Here is an 11,904-nt window from a genome sequence, read left to right on the forward strand (position 1 = left end):
CTGATGATTCCCCACTAACAGTAACTCTCTGCTTTTGGTCCATCAACCATGCCCTTATCAATTGGACAGTTCTTTGGTCTATCCCAAAACTCCTCAGTTTCTCAACCAGGATATCATGGGGCACTTTAACAAAGGAGATCATCTGCATATAGGAATATAGAGATACTAACTATAACCAATTTCAGGACATGGAAGTCCCATGAATAGAAAATTTCATATAGGTCATTAAAGTACAGATTAAATAACAAGGGTGCAAATATACAGCCCTGACATATTTTCCTAGTGACTGGGTTAGGGTTATTCTTCCTCAATACAGGTAACACATTTATTCATAAGGTAGCAAGTATACAGTTTACCAACTAGTGAATGTAGGCTAATAGGATGATAGTTAGAAGGATTATTCTATCATTTTTCTTATAAATAGGAATTATAATAGCCTGAAGTCATTGGCTAATTGAGCAGTCCTATTACTTAATGTCACCAGGTGACATTAACTTTCAGTAATTCTGGCATAATTGAATCTGGTCCTGGAACCTTTCCAGATTTTATATGGGAAACTAATGACATTATTTTAGACTGAGTCACAGGGCCCCATTTTGGAAAGTCCAAAATATCCAGGGAAGAAGGAAAGGAATCCATTGAACTTTGCTTGTTTGACTTTCTAAAAACTACAGAAAAATATGTTTCCCAAATGTGGGCAGGGATTGCACATGTTATTGAACCCAAGAGATTGCCTGATGTGCTAGGAACTATTGATCAGAAGCATTTAGTATGCTTTTCCCAAGATGAATTTTTCAGATTACTGCACTGCCTTTTCATAGCTTCTTTCTTCTGAACTATCAAACATTTATAATGCTTTTAAAGATGGTAATTTGCTTGAGGTAGTGTTCTTCAGTTCTTCGTGGTCTCTGTGCATCACACATAGGTGCCACACTGGTGCAGTGCATATGTTCAGGAAGATTCCTCTAGCTGAAACTAGAATTTTTGGTAGGAGCCCTGTCCCCTTTCCCCATTATATAAATGGTTAGGCTCCCACCATTTTCTCAGTTCACTTGCAACTGCCATTTGCACTGCCTCTGGATCTCTAGCTCTTATTTTAGCCATTTACCTCAGACTTGTTTTTCACTTCTGCAACTTTAGTTCTTTATTTCATGCTTCTTGATTTTCTAAGACCCTTTCACCTTTCTCATTCACTTATTCTTGTTTTCATGACCCCTCCTCCCTTAATACCTCACAATTTTTTTAAAAAAAAACCTTCTATCATCTCTCCCTTTGATAGTCTTACTTTTTCTACTAGTCTCTTTTTCTCTCTTGATGGCACTAAAAAGGCATATTGCAAGTGCTTGGAATGTGGAATGAAAATGCCATTGACCAATGGCCACTGCTTGTGCCTCTTCTGCTTGGGAAAGGAACATCGTGTGGACAAATGCCCACACTGCCATGCCTTCACTAAGCAGGCCTGGAAAAACAGGGCTGGTTGCCTCAAAATGGAAATAGGGGAGCGTGCCCTCATCACTATGAAGCACATTGCTGGTGAAAAGGGTGAAGGCTCCTCAACGTCTAGAGAGGCTCCAAAAAAACCTCCATTGGCTGGTGCTCTGGGCAAGCCAAAGCTGTTGGCTGATGTGCCTAAGAAGCACAAGGAGAAATGAAAACACCCTGAACCTGAGGGCTGTAAAGAGGCTAAAAAGGCTCATAAGCCTAAACATACCAAGAGAGCAGAACAGCGCTCTCCTGCTCATTCCAAGTTTCATGGCTCACCAACCTGTCTAGCCTCTTGGACTGAGAAAATGGTAACAGCCCACCTATTTATATAACAGGGAAGCGGGTGGGGCTTCTGCCAAAAATTCTAGGCTTAGCTAGGGAAATCTTCTCAAACATAGGCAGGTACAGCACCCGTATATGTGAATGCACAGATGACCGCTCAAAGAATGACAGTTACAGGTAGGAAACCTGACTTTATCTGTTCTGCATTGATAATATATTGTCTTGAAACATTTTTAAAATATTTTTTAAAAATATAACTGACCTTGTGAATATGGGACTGGTGTATCTCCCACATCATCCATATGCATACACAATGTGACTGCAGATATACTCAGCAACACCCCATTCAAAGTCCATGAATGGAGACTCAATACAGAGGTCTGGAACATCTTTGCTGCATGAGGCACCCCATCTACAGACTTCTTTGCCACAGAAGAGAACGCTTCAGCAGCAACTACAGCTCTAGTGTAGGGATCGACAGGAACACCCTGTGAGACACCTTCCTTGTTCCATGGTTGGGAACCATCTTCTACACCTTTCCTCCATTCCCCTTCATCATGACGACTATTACCAAGATGAGAACCAAGTGCACTCGTGCCATCCTAGTAACGCCATGGTAGCCCAGACAGCCTTGCTTTCCATCCTTGTTCCAACTCACCAATCACAACATCCTACACCTACCCTCCATTCCAAACTTACTGTCCCAAGTGCAGGGAAGATACTGCATCCCAACTTTCAAAGGCTTCACCTGACGGCATGACTGATCTCTTAATGGCCACGACTACTTCTCTAAACCCTCTCCAATTACAAGCTCCTACATCCACCCAAAACTCCATTTCTAATATCCTGACGCAAAATGCAACCCCTTCAAACCTGTCCACTGAAACGTCCCTCAACAATGTGACCTTACAGCCACAACTACTGATTTGGACCCTTGAATCTGAGGCACTCATAATGGGCCAAGTTTAGAGCTTACACAAAGGACCACTCCTTTGACCCAGCTGCAGCTACCATACAGAAAATACTGGACTACCTGCACTCATTACACCAAAAGGGGACTTAAACCTACTTCTATCCAGGTGTACCTGTCTGTAAGCTCCACCTACCTTGGTCTCCCATCCCCTTTCATGATGCTTCATGTAAGGTCTTAACCTAAATCCTCCCATCTGATCAATTGTCCCCAGTTGGAGCCTATCCACCGTATTGCATGCACTTACAAAACCACAGTTTCAGCCCTTCATAACCATTGACCTATGCCTTGTCTCTTGGAAGGTTTCCTTCCTGGTGGCCATCATCTCACCCCATAGAGTAAGTGAACTCTGTGCACTATGGATAGATACTCCATAGTTGACATTCCACAAAGAGAAAGTAGTCCTCCATACCAACCCTGCTTTGCTCCCTAAGATTTCCTCCACTTTCCACTTAAATCAAGAAATAGTGCTTCCAGCATTTTACCCATCGTCGTTTACAGACATTGAAAGGACTCTGTGTGTGCTCAATGTTCATTGCACATTGGCATTCTATCAGTCCTCTACCAAGTCAGTTCACAAGACCAAGTGTCTATTTATCAAATATGCCAACCACTCCAAGGGCAAGCCCATTGGTCCGCCATGCCTCACACACTGGATCATGGAGACAGTTAAATTAACATATCAGCTAGTAGACTTTGACTTACTGGACCGGCCTAGAGCCCATTCTACCAGGGCTGTATCAATATTGACAGTTCTCCATGTGGGCTTGCCGTTAGATGAGCTGTGCAAAGCAGCTACATGTTCGACTCCATCAATGTTCATCCACCACTATCAACTTGATGTCAAGGCCAGACAAGACTGCTCCTTCGGTCAGACCATTCTGTCATCCATTCTTCAGTGATGACACCTCCCGACTACTTCATTGGCATGCTTGCTAATCACCCATATGTGTGATGGACAGTGACCATGAAGAAGAAAGACAGTTACAAGTTACGACCTGTGTCGTTCTTCAAGTGGTCATCTGTGCATTCACACGACTCACCTGCTGGCCCTGTGTCAGTTTCAGTGGATGTTTCTCTCTTTTACCTGCTACTTACATAGTTATAGAACAGTTAGGAACCAATAAAAAGTGCAAACATCGCTGTCCACTTGGACTGAGAAAATGGTAGGAGCCCACCTATTTATATAACAGGGAAGCGGGTGGGGCTTCTGCCAAAAATTCTAGGCTTAGCTAGGGAAATCGTCTCAAGCATAGGCAGGTACAGCACCCGTATATGTGAATGCACAGATGACCGCTCAAAGAATGACAGTTACAGGTAGGAAACCTGGCTTTATCTGTTCTGTATTGATAATATACTGTCTTTAAGCATTTTTTAAACTTCCAAAAAAATTGTATGAAACCATGTTGACTTACTCCTGTACCTAGGATCCATAGGCTTTGCTTGACTAGCCCTCAATGACATATATAAACTAGTCAATGGTTGGGTATAATTACCCAGGGTGACCTAGGGCAACTTGTACATCACAAACTTCAGTAATACCATTCTTGCATCTCACACTTTCTGGGGAATTTAAAAAAAAATCTTAACATCTACACCCACAGACCAAAAAGAGCTTCTATGCCTAAATGCCAAGACTAAATTAGGTAACTGGGGATTAACCCATATCTCAGTTTTAAAGGGGATTGAAAGGGTAAAAGAAATAGGCAAATGATTGCTTTTAAATCTATCAGCCACAGAAAAAATATCAACAAAGAGTTAATGCATTGCATAATAAACTGTACTGCTTCCCTTTTCTGATATATATGTATATTCACCATCCATACTTAGTATTATTAAATATATAATCCTGAAATTCAGTCAGACCTGAATGCCAAGATGAAAATAAAACATTGTTAGGCCAAATTCAGTCATTAAAGTCTTCCATCATGACTACATAAGCTGAGGAAAATCGCATCTCTACTGTGTAATTTTCTAAGTTCTTCCATTCCTGTCTAGTTTGGTTTATTGTAGGAATAGGAAGAATTTAAACATTAGAAAGTGGAAGGCTTAATGAGCCAATATTGATTAGGCAAACTTTTTCAATATGACCACAATGTGCAAGGCACTTAATGGTAGCTTTGAAGGAAAACAGAAATCAATATACCTAACCCTGCTCTTGGTCTCCCTCTCCTAGTTGGAGGACAACATAAAAAGTATAGCAGCATATTAAATAATATAAGATATTACAACCATTCAAATAATTCTAGCAGTTACTTTGTCTGGTGCTGAAAAGAGTACTAAGAGGGAGGGTGCCAGGTGAACCTCTCTGGGGAGCTAGTTCCAGCCATGCTGCCATTGCCAAGAAGGCCCTTCTCCTTGTAGCCACCCTCCTTATTTCTTGAGGTGGGGGCTCCTTGAGAAGGACCTCCAATAATGATCTAAGGGGCCAGATAGGCATATATGGGAAGATGTGCTCTATTAGATACCCTGGCCCCAAGCCAACTAAGGGCTTTAAACACTAGCGTTAACACTCTGAATTGGGCCCATATTTCAATTGCTAAACAGTGTGAAAGGTAGAGGACTGGAATTAGATGATCATATCTGCCAACCCTTGTCAACAGCCTTGATGGATTTTGCCTACAGAAAGGCAACAGAAAGACCCTAATTTGCAGATCATCTTTTCCCATTAATTTGGGAACATTAATTTGTTATTCTACAGAATTGATAAATTTCCTTCTTTTTTTTATGCCAGGCCACAATCAGGCATACACCATCACCTGGAATCAGCAAGATCTGCCCTCTTGGTTTGAGCTTAGGCTTCTTTCTTCCCTTCAGATACATGCAGGATGCCTCACCCCATTGCTCAAACTTAATTTTCTTTCCCTTTCTCCACTAAAAATTAAATTTCAGGAAAACAAAGGGGCAAGTTTGATTACTTACTTGGATTAACAGATGGGTGCTTAGGTTGATTCTCTGGGTATATAATGCTGCCACCAGGAATTTAATTCCAATATTATAAATTAACTTCTCCCACAGTATTGTGCCCAACCTGTAAGGCTCCTTTGTTAGACTATATGATCCTGAGGATGAGATGCTGATAAACAAGCAGCCTATGACTCTGGTTAACAATAAACAAAAAAAAATTTATTTGTACAGGAAATTTATTGGTTTAAAGATGTTTTGTAACTTATTTCCTTATTGAATAGAACAATGTATATTAAATACTTCTGACTGAGATATTGCAGTCTTCCCCTTCAGAAACACTTTGACTCTCAAATCCTACTTTCTCTTCTGAATGTACTTTGACCTGTCTTTATTTTATTTAACTCAGTTCAATCTTTCTCCTCTGACCTCAGGTTCTGACCTCTGACCTCATCCCCCTATTTTACCCCCCCCCTTTGCTCTTCTGAAACTTAGCAACATTTAAAGGAACACACTCATAATATTTTAAATCATTACAGTGATACTTTGGAGGCCTTCCCTCTCTCCTATTTTACTTCCTCTCTCTCTATGGTGATGATGATTTTCCACAGTACTTTTTAAAAAATTAATAGGTTTTATAGCAGTTCATTTGAAGTATGGGTTGTCCATAATTCAGACATTTGTAACTCAGGAACTGCCTGTACTGGGCATTTGAATGAGAGTGAGCACAACATGCCTGCTTGCAGCAGGAGCTGGCACATAACAGTGGTTCTAGAATTACTGTGTCAGCTACATTTATACTTTTAGTTTAACATTGTACTCAATGCAAGGCAGTTGGGCACTGGTGGATTCTCCTCTAACATTTCTTGTCTTGTCTTTCAATCCAAAACTAACATAGCAGCAAAAACGGCATGCTTTGGATCTGCAGAAGAATATAAGAGGCTCTAGTGGCAGCAAAAGTGAGCCACAGACAGCACGTGAGTGTGAATTCTGAATCTCTTTGAAACCAAGGGTAAATGACAGTTCTTTGTTATGGTCATCTGTGCTTTCACACATATGGGGTGCTGTATCTGTGCAGTGCCTCATTCAGGAAGATTTCTCTAGTCTAGCCTAGAACTTTCCATGGGAGCTCTTCCCCTTTCCTCCTATATAAATAGGTGGGCTCCTGCCATTTTCTTAGTTCACTTTCAACAACCGTTTGCAAGTGCATCGAGATCTCTAGCATTCGTTCTCTCTTTTCCTCACAATTTTTCAATTTTTATCTCAAATTTACCCCCACAATCCACTGTGATTATCAATCTTTCATCAATCTCTTAATCTCTTGTACCTTCCTTTATCTCTAAACTTCGAATCCCCCTCCTCCTCTCCTCTTCATAACCCCTCACATACACACACTTACATATACCTATGCATACACACACCCTCTATTGTCTTCTCCTTTTCTTTGATCTCTTTCTTCTGCTTGCCCGATGTTGCTTAGTAAACCAGCTTTTAGAAAGTGCACTGGATGTGGCATAAAAATGCCTTCAACCAATGGCCACTCTTTATGCCTATTTTGCTTAGGCAAGGAGCACCGCATCGATAAATGCCAGTACTGTCAAGCATTTATGAAGCAGGCCCACAAAAATAGAGCTGGTTGATTAAGAATGGAGATGTGGAAGCACGCCCTTGGAGCCATGCATTGTGTGGAAGATGAAGGAGGGCAGAGAAGTTCCACCTCAAAACAGGCCACAAAGAAATGCTTCTCTACCAGCAGTTAGGCAAAAAATAAGCTGACTCCTGTTCGTTTTGAGCCTCCTACAGATCCTGAGATCCCTTGGAAATGAAAGGAGAACCCAAGAGTACAGGAATGGTAAAGAAGCTGCGCAAAACTAAAAAGCATTAGAATTGGCTGGAATGGTACTCACCTACCAGCCCAGAGTACCACAGGTCTCCATCCCACACACATTGGTGTCTCCAATTCCACCATTGGTACTGAGGTCCTCACTGATCCCTGAGTCTCCGACTTGACTCTCTGCAACTCAACATTCTCCAACACCAATTGGATTGGAACACAGCGTTCAACCTAAACAACCGGCTCCAGGCTCATGTTCTGATGGAGGGATCTGTAACTCTTCAGTCTGATCTTCTCCTAAGTCAACGCTGCATCGACAAGAAGTACCAGACCTGATTCCACACACACCATGTCTGTTCTATGGGCCTTCACCATCTTGCCTGTCTCCAATGTCTGCACACCGGTTCATGACAGGCATTGAACCATCCACGCAGACATATGGGAGACATCTGTATTGATACCCCTTTCCAGGACACTATTTTCAGGGCTACCCCTGGGACCCTTTGCCAAATCCTCGTTGGTATGGTTAGCTTCCAGCTCTACCTCAGAATGTGCCTCATCACTGGTCACCACTGAGAAACTCCTTATCATTCTGAACAAGAACTGGGCACGTCGCAATCCCATCAGCCTCAGGAAGGTATTAGGAGGCTGCCCTCTCTGTCTTCTGGATCTGACTCCATAGACCAAATGGACTATGACTCCTACTCTGATACCACAGATCCCACCTCCACATCTCTAGATAATGTCTCCGTCCAGGGCCCAGGATCCCTGGGGAGAGCCTTGGCCATTTTTCAGAACAGGTCCTATGTATGGCCAAGTCATTGGGCTTCCAAGTACAACAGTCTACGGAAAAGACTGAGGACATTGTGTATGACATCAACTATATGGAGAACTTTGTTCTGATTGAAATATCCTTCATTCCAGCCCTGTTCAAGGCTATGAAGGAACGCTGGGAGACCCCTAATCAGCCACCTCCAACTTCCTGCTGCCTAACTGGGATTTACCAGATCCAAGAGTGAGACATAGAAACAGAGTGAGTCAGAAGGGACCTCCTGGGCCATCTAGTCTGACCCCCAGCTTTAGCTAGCTTCACTCATAACATGCCTACCACGTGTATGTCCAGCCTATCCTTAAACATCCTTACCACTGGGGCTTCAACCATCTCCTGTGGAAGTCCATTCCATACCCTTGGGGTCCTAACTGTCAGGAAGTACTTGGCATCTACCCTAAATCTTGGTTCCCTGAGCTTTGCTCCGTTGGAGCATGTCCTGCCCTCCTCTGCAGGAGAGAACAGGTCTCTACCCACCTCTACGTGATATGCCCTCAGGTACCTGTATGTCGCCAACAGATCCCCTTTGAGTTTCTTCCCCTCAAGGCTGAAAAACCCAGCTCCCTCTGTCTCTCCTCATATGGCCTACCCTGCAAACCAGCCACCTTCTTATTGCCCTTTGCTGCACTGATTCCAACCTTGCTATATCCCTCTTGTAATGAGCAGCTCAGAATTGAACACAATACTCCAGCTGCAACAGAGTCGTTTAGATTGATAGTAATACCTCTCTCAGTCTACAAGCCACACTTCTGGCTATGCAACCAAGGGTGGCGTTCGCTCTCTTGGCCACCATGTCACACTACTGGCTCATGTTTAGCCTGTAGTCGACCAGCACCTCAAGATCCTTTTCGCAAGTGCTGTTCTCCAGCCACTTGTCGCTTAACCTGTACTCATGATGCCCATTCCTATGCCCCAAGTGCAAGACCTTGCACCTACCTGCACTGAATGCCACCCTGTTGTCCCCGGCCCACTTCCATTGTCTCTCCAGATCCTTCTGAATCCAGAGTACTTGCTCCTCACTTGTAAACAGTGCTCCCATTATAGTATCATCTGTGAATATGACCAGCAGACATTTCACCCCTTCCTTCAGGGCATTGATGAAAAGATCGAACAGAATCGGTCCCAGGACAGAGCTCTGGGGGACCCCACTCATCATCATCAGCTATCCCAATGATTCCCCACTAATAGTAACCCTGTGCCTTCAGTCTATCAGTCATGCCCTAATCCATAGGACAGTGCATCGATTTATCCCAAAACTCCTCAGTTTCTCAACCAGGATATCATGGGGCACTTTGTCAAAGGCCTTGCTGAATAAACCACATCCACATGTCTTCTCCATTTACCCACCTCAAAACCTTGTCATAGAATTTCACAAGGGTCATCTGGCAGGACCTGTTTTTGAGGAAACCATGTTGCGTGGCCGCCAACCTCCCTTCCTGTTCTAGGGACTCTAGAGTGTTTCCTATTAGCAGCCTTTCCATTGTCTTTCCCACAATGGACGTAAGGCTAACCGACCTGTAATTCCTCATGTTCCCTCTGCTACCATTTTTGAACTTTGGGACCATTGACACCACCCTCCAGTCCTCTGGAACCTCACCCATTCTCCACGAGGCCTCAAAAATGGAGGTCAGCAGATGTAAGAGTTCCCCCACCAACTCCCTAGGGACCCTTGGGTGTAACCCATCAGGGCCTGGCACCTTTGTAATGTCCAATACCCTGAGGAGCTCCTCAACTTCCGGGGCGGGTGGTGAGTCTAATCTGTGTCCGTAAATCCCCAGCTTCATCCAATCCCCCATGTGGATCTCCCCCATCCTGCTTTGGGGAGATCACAGAGGCAAAATACTAATTTAGCATCTGTGCCTGTTCCCTCACATCAGTCACCAAATCCCCTTCCTCCTTATTAAGTGGTCCCACTACCTATCTCCCCTTCCTCTTGCTATTTACATGTTGATAGAAACCCTTTTTGTTGTTTCTGATATTCTTTGCAAGTCTCAGTTCGTAATCAGCCTTAGCCTTGCGAAGAATCCTTCTGCAACAAGCCTTCTCCACCCAGTATACCCTTTTGTCCCCCTGCCCCAGTGCCCATTTCCTACAGAAGTTTCTCTTATGCCTAATGCCTCTTACCACTTCTCTTCTCATCCACAGGAACACGCTCCTTCGCCTCCCTGCCTTGCTAACTAGAGGTATTGCCAGGGCTTGCATCTCCAAGACCTGCTTTTTTTAGCATCCTCCACCCCTCTTCAACTACCTTGCCTTCCAATACCCTCTCCCAGGAGACTTTCCCCAGTTTGGTCTTCAATTGACCAAAGTTGGACTTGTAAAGTCCCAGCTTCTAATATGTGACTTGCCACTCATCCCCAAAGCAAAAGGATGGAGTGATCACTCACATCCAGAGCTCCCCTATTCTGCACCCCATCTGTCAGCAACTCCCTGTTGGTAAAGACCAAGACTAAGATATCCCCCACACCCCCGTCACCTCCTGGACCCTCTGTGTGAGAAACCCTCGCTCTATAACATTTAGGAAGTGACATGACTTGGCTGTCACTGCCGAGTGAGACTCCCAGCTAATACCTGGAAGATTTAAATCTCCCATAATTAATACATGCATCTCAGCACCTTCTCACAAATACCTTTCTTTGGGTCTCCTGGCCTCCTCCTTCCTCCCATCTTCCCTGATACCAGCACCCTCTTCGTAGGAGTCCCACCAGCCCCTGCAGTACATCTAACACCCTGGACCCAAGAATCTGGTCCTCTCCCCTCACTTGTCCCATCAGGACAAGTTTCTGGGGGGACTGTGCCCCCCCCCCCGTTCAGTTTAAAGCCTTTTGGACAAAGCTCACTAGAGTATTTCCAAAGGACCTTTTCCCCATCCCTGTGAGGTGCACCCCATCCCTCGCAAGAAGCTCATTGGCAAGAAACCGGGTGCTGTGGTCAAGGAACCTGAAGCATTCCTTCTGATACCACACCCTGAACCAGTCATTCACCTCCACAACCCTCCTTTCCCTGGCTGACCCAAATCCCCAGACTGGCAAGGCAGAGGAAAAGGCCACCTGGGCCTTTAGGTCCCTGAGTTTCTTGTTGAGAGCTGCAAAGTCCCTCTTAATCCTGCCCATCCCCTGCCTGGCCATGTCTTTTGCCCCCACGTGAATCACCAGAAGTGGCTGCTGACTCACTGAGGGAAGAATATGCTCTACTCTGTCCATCGCATGCTCTGTCCATGTGCCTGGCAGGCAAAAGATATCCCTTCCTCAAGGTCAGGGTGGCATACTGCCATCTCAGTGCTCCATAGGAGGGAGTCCCTGACGATGATCACCCACCACTGTCTCTTCCCAGTGGCAGTAGACAGCCATGCTTGGACCCTTGCCTCTTATGCAGTGCCCCTTGGCTGCATCTGGCCACAGGCTGGGGATCCTGAACAGGTCATTCACCCAAGTCCTCATCATCCCCAGCCTCCTGAAGTGGAGAAAACCTGTTTCCCAGCTCCAGATCGGTGCCAGGAGGTGGAGGAGGCCATGCTGGCCTCCTCCTGCTGTGGGTGACTTGCCTCCATGTCTCCCCAGCTGTTTCTTGCTCAGCCCCTCCCTCAACCTTCTGTCCAGA

This window comes from Varanus komodoensis, unplaced genomic scaffold (assembly GCF_004798865.1).
Source record: "Varanus komodoensis strain SLA01 unplaced genomic scaffold, ASM479886v1 scaffold9, whole genome shotgun sequence".
NCBI lineage: Eukaryota > Metazoa > Chordata > Lepidosauria > Squamata > Varanidae > Varanus > Varanus komodoensis.